Genomic DNA, 4,820 nt, shown 5'->3' on the forward strand with positions numbered 1-4,820 from the left:
CTCGGTGCAAAGAATTTGGCTAGCATGAGAGGGAAAGGCAAGCTCAACATGTTGGATAATCCAAGACAATATAACTTTTAAGATATAGGAAAACATAACCCATTATATCGTCTTCCTTGTCCAACGTCAACCTTTTAGCATGTAATATTTTAATGAGAGCTCACAATTACAAAAGATGTCCATTATAGTATATTTATATGTGAAATCTCTCTTCCTTCAATATTCTTTCATGAGTTGTTCAAGTGACAAATACAATGTTTGCTAACCTTCAATAAATTTACCACCTCTACTTCTTATATGTGAAGTCATTACTCCCCATGGCATAAGCATATGTAACATATATAATTTCAGATTTATGATATTCAACTCATTCAACCATTTACTCAGAGGATATAAGTGAAGCACACGAGTAAATGACAAACTACTTCCAAAAAGATATAAGTGAAGATCAATGAGTAGTTAAATAATTATGTAGCTATGTGAAGACTCTCCCTCATTTAAGAATTTCATATCTTGGGATATTATTCAAACAGCAATCAAAACAAAACAAAATGACATTTCAAGGATAGCACACATCATGTGAAGAAGCAAAACCTTAGGTTCAACCGATACTAACCGATAATTGTCGAAGAAGAAAGGCGGGATGTCTATCGGGGCATCCTCAAGCTTAGGTGCTTGAGACTTCTTAGAATATTATCTTGGGGTGCCTTGGGCATCCCCAAGCTTGAGCTTTTGTGTCTCCTTAATTCCTCTTATATCACGGTTTCCCTAAATCTCAAAAACTTCATTCACACCAAACTCAACAAGAACTCATGAGATAAGTTAGTATAAACCAATGCAAAAAACCTTATCATTTTCTACTGTAACAAATCACTAAAATTATTATTCAACATTGACTACTAAATGTCTCTGCATATTTAATACTCATATCCTCAAATAGAATCATTAAACAAGCAAACATATGCAAACAATGCAAACATAACAGCAATCTGCCAAAACAGTATAGTCTGTAAAGAATGCAAGATTCATCGTACTTCCCTAACTCCAAAAATTATAAGAAAAATACTACACTATAGAATATTTATCAGAGCTCAATATTCAAAAAGTTTCAATATTATATCATTCTCTGACTTTTCTAGGGATTTTTTGCAACAGCGGTAAACTTTCTGTTTTGAAACAGCAACATGTATACTTGCAAAATAAGCATGATAAAGGCTGTATTTGACATTTTTATTGAAAATATAGATACAAAACATTATTCTAAATAACAGCAAGCAAATTCTAACAAAAGAAAATGACGCTCCAAGCAAAACACATATCATGTGGTGAATAAAAATATAGCTCCAAGTAAAGTTACCGATGAACGAAGACGAAAAAGGGGATGCCTTCTGAGGCATCCCCAAGCTTAGGATCTTGGTTGTCCTTGGATATTATTACCTTGGGGTGCCTTGGGAATCCCAAGCTTAGGCTCTTTCCACTCCTTATTCCATAGTCCATCGAATCTTTACCCAAAACTTGAAAACTTCATAACACAAAACTCAACAGAAAATCTCATGAGCTCCGTTAGTACAAGAAAATAAACCACCACTTTAAGGTACTGTAATGAACTCATTATTTATTCATATCGGTGTAATATATACTGTATTCCAACTTCTCTATGGTTCATACCCTCCGATACTACTCATAGATTCATCAAAATAAGCAAACAACACATAGAAAACAGAATCTGTCAAAAACAGAATAGTCTGTAGTAATCTGTATCATTCGAATACTTATGTAACTCCACAAATTACGAAATAAATTGGTGGACGTGAGGAATTTGTCTATTAATCATCTTCAAAAAGAATCAACCTAAAATCACACTCCAGTAAAAAAATGTCAACTAATCTCGTGAGCGCTAAAGTTTCTGTTTTTTACAGCAAGATCACAAAGACTTCACCCAAGTCTTCCCAAAGGTTCTACTTGGCACAAACACTAATTAAAACATAAAACCACATCTAACCAGAGGCTAGATGAATTATTTATTACTAAACAGGAGCAAAAAGTAAAGAACAAAAATAAAGTTGGGTTGCCTCCCAACAAGCGCTATCATTTAACGCCCCTAGCTAGGCATGATGATTTCAATGATGCTCACATAAAAGATAAGAATTGAAACATAAAGAGAGCATCTTGAATAATATGACTAGCACATTTAAGTCTAACCCACTTCCTATGCATAGGGATTTTGTGAGCAAACAACTTATGGGAACAATAATCAACTAGCATAGGAAGGCAAAACAAGCATAACTTCAAAACTTTAAGCACATAGAGAGGAAACTTGATATTATTGCAATTCCTACAAGCATATGTTCCTCCCTCATAATAATTTTCAGTAGCACCATGAATGAATTCAACAATATAACCATCACATAAAGCATTATTTTCATGATCTACAAGCATAGAATTTTTATTACTCTCCTCATAAGCAAATTTCTTCTCATGAATAATTGAGGGGCAAACTCAACGAAATAACTATCATGTGAGGCATAATCCAATTGAACACTAAAATCATGATGACAAATTTCATGGTTATTTTTATTATTTATAACATACGTGTCATCACAATAATCATCATAAATAGGAGGCATGCTTTCAACATAATAAATTTGCTCATCAAAACTTGGGGGACAAAAAATATCATATTCATCAAACATATAGCATCCCCAAGCTTGTGGCGTTGCATATCATTAGCATCATGGGTATCCAAGGAATTCATACTAACAACATTGCAATCATGCTCTTCATTCAAAGATTTAGTGTCAAACATTTTATAGATTTCTTCTTCTAGCACTTGAGCACAATTTTCCATTCCATCATTTTCACGAAAGACATTAAAAAGATGAAGCGTATGAGACAAACTCAATTCCATTTTTTTGTAGTTTTATTTTATAAATTAAACTAGTGATAAAACAAGAAACAAAAATATTCAATTGCAAAATCTAAAGATATACCTTCAAGCACTCACCTCCCCGGCAACGGCGCCAGAAAAGAGCTTGATGTCTACTATGCAACCTTCTTCTTGTAGACGTTGTTGGGCCTCCAAGTGCAGAGGTTTGTAGGACAGTAGAAAATTTCCCTCAAGTGGATGACCTAAGGTTTATGAATCCGTGGGAGGCGTAGGATGAAGATGGTCTCTCTCAAACAACCCTGCAACCAAATAACAAAGAGTCTCTTGTGTCCCCAACACACCCAATACAATGGTAAATTGTATATGTGCACTAGTTTGGCGAAGAGATGGTGATACAAGTGCAATATGGATGGTAGATATAGGTTTTTGTAATCTGAAATTATAAAAACAGCAAGGTAACTAATGATAAAAGTGAGCACAAACGATATTGCAATGCTAGGAAACAAGGCCTAAGGTTCATACTTTCACTAGTGCAAGTTATCTCAACAATAATAACATAACTGGATGATATAACTATCCCTCAACATGCAACAAAGAGTCACTCCAAAGCCACTAATAGCGGAGAACAAACGAAGAGATTATGGTAGGGTAGAAACCACCTCAAAGTTATCCTTTCTGATCTATCTATTCAAGAGTCCGTAGTAAAATAACACGAAGCTATTCTTTCCGTTCGATCTATCATAGAGTTCGTACTAGAATAACACCTTAAGACACAAATCAACCAAAACACTAATGTCACCTAGATACTCCAATGTCACCTCAAGTATCCGTGGGCATGATTATATGATATGCATCACACAATCTCAAATTCATCTATTCAACCAACACAAAGTACTTCAAAGAATGCCCCAAAGTTTCTACCGGAGAGTCAAGACGAAAACATGTGCCAACCCCTATGCATAAGTTCATAGAACCCACAAGTTGATCACCAAAACATACATCAAGTAGATAACGTGAATATCCCATTGTCACCACAGATAAGCACGGCAAGACATACATCAAGTATTCTCAAATCCTTAAAGACTCAATCCGATAAGATAACTTCAAAGGGAAAACTCAATCCATTACAAGAGAGTAGAGGGGGAGAAACATCATAAGATCCAACTATAATAGCAAAGCTCGTGACACATCAAGATCGTGCCAAATCAAGAACACGAGAGAGAGAGAGAGATCAAACACATAGCTACTGGTACATACCCTAAGCCCCGAGGGTGAACTACTCCCTCCTCGTCATGGAGAGCGCCGGGATGATGAAGATGGCCACCGGTGAGGGATCCCCCCTCTGGCAGGGTGCCGATTGGTTGCCTGCATTGGCCCTAGTGGCACATGAACACGGCGTTTGGTTGCATACGGCGTACATGTTGTGCTTACCTTGTACCCTAGTTGGCGAGCTTACCCACAATGATCACACCTAGCACACCAATGCCACAACACAGCAATGGCGATGAACTGGGCGAAGATGATGAAGTTCTTCAGCTTCAGCCCAAACTGACGATCCACCTTAGCACCTTCCACTTTGACACCTCCAACCTTGTCACTGTCAACATTGCTGCCTCCATGCTTTCGCACCTAGGCGGAGTAAGCTTGTTCTGCTGCCTGCCTAGTCTTGAACCCTCTATAGTTGCTGTTGCTATACGATGTCACTTGTGCATTGGATTCTTCCTATGAACTATAAACCCCTGGAGCCTCACCGATGAACACGGCATACCACTTGCCCTAACAATGCACAAGATCAAGAGTTGAAGTAGCAAATCAACGGAGCACACAAGTAGCAAGCAAGTAGCACACAAACAACAATGGAGCAGAAGAGAAGTAAAGCATGCATGATCATACTGCATAGCAAGTTCAACCTAGCACTACCTTGGTGTTAACC

This window comes from Triticum dicoccoides, chromosome 6B (assembly GCF_002162155.2).
Source record: "Triticum dicoccoides isolate Atlit2015 ecotype Zavitan chromosome 6B, WEW_v2.0, whole genome shotgun sequence".
Taxonomy (NCBI): domain Eukaryota; kingdom Viridiplantae; phylum Streptophyta; class Magnoliopsida; order Poales; family Poaceae; genus Triticum; species Triticum dicoccoides.